The 1,068-nt window shown below is 44.0% G+C and overlaps 1 long non-coding RNA gene across 1 annotated transcript; it reads right to left on the minus strand.

Annotated features, from left to right (window-relative positions):
• Nucleotide 1: 1 nt before the first annotated feature.
• On the minus strand, nt 2–1,039 carry LOC109509382 (uncharacterized). Its single transcript, XR_002166931.1, has 3 exons — nt 898–1,039; nt 526–728; nt 2–48 (listed from the first exon to the last, which is right to left on the minus strand). It is a non-coding gene; the product is annotated as an uncharacterized LOC109509382 (long non-coding RNA).
• Nucleotides 1,040–1,068: the final 29 nt, after the last annotated feature.

A 1,068-nucleotide genomic window follows, 5' to 3' on the forward strand; every position in this document is an offset into this window, starting at 1 on the left:
GTGCCAGCAGCGCCCGAACAAACGGCCACCCAAATTCAGACAGTGGCCCTGTGCACATGTCAAGAAGACCGGATGAAAATGTGCAAAAATGACCTGTTGAAGGCCTCCTTTTAAAAAAAATGACAATATTGCACCCAATGAGTCATTGGCAAAGAGTAACGAGTGATTAGTGAGAAAGTCTGTGTGAAAGCGGCTGATGTGCATATCGATATTAATTTCCTCTCAGATACATGTTGATGATTCGAAGTCACTGGTGGTTGCTTTGGCATCATGAAATAATTGTTCCAAGTTTGAAAAGCTTTCTATGAAAATTGCACCATATTTCATGACTTCATTTCAGCTTGATTGAATTGATAAGACTGTTGTCAAAACGTCAGGTTGAGAACTGCCGGAAGATATGCCAAAACGTATCAGCTCATCTGACATTTGACCTCTAGCACCTAGAAGGAGATACATTGGTTCAAATAATCTCTCGTGCTCTTACTTTGACAAAGAGAAATGAAAAGTAATAATGGATGCGATTACCCTGTATCCGTCAAAGACGAAAGCCAACTGATCTGTGCCAAGTTCCACATCTGGCTTACACCCAGGTCTTGCCCAGCCAACTCTCATGTCTCCTCCTGTGACGGCCTCAAATTCAAAGTACCATTTCCCCGTCTTCACCGCGTATGTGCGTTCTACTCTGAAAAATCGGATTTTGTCGATGCTGAGTCGCTCAACCATTTGTCCTGGAAGGGATGGCAATGTAATTAGAGAAGGCTTCTTAAACGTGAAAAAGAGTTTGGAAAGTAATAGCCATGTGCATGGACAAAAGTATTGGGGCACTTGGCTCTTACACCTCTCGTCTCCTCAATGCTTTTGTCCATTTAGCCCACATTTTAAGATGTAACACACCACCTTCTTGATCGGATGGCTCCACATTGTAACCGTAACCAATCAGGGTGCGAATGGCCTCGCGTAGGCTGTCACGGTTTGATTTCTTGGTGCGCTCATCCAGCAGGGCGTAAGGGACCAGGCGAGGGTTACGTTTACTTTTCAGATCCTGAAAGCATCGCAGAGGAAAAAAAA

This window comes from Hippocampus comes, unplaced genomic scaffold (assembly GCF_001891065.2).
Source record: "Hippocampus comes isolate QL1 unplaced genomic scaffold, H_comes_QL1_v1.1 C16874362, whole genome shotgun sequence".
NCBI classification, from domain to species: Eukaryota; Metazoa; Chordata; class Actinopteri; order Syngnathiformes; family Syngnathidae; genus Hippocampus; species Hippocampus comes.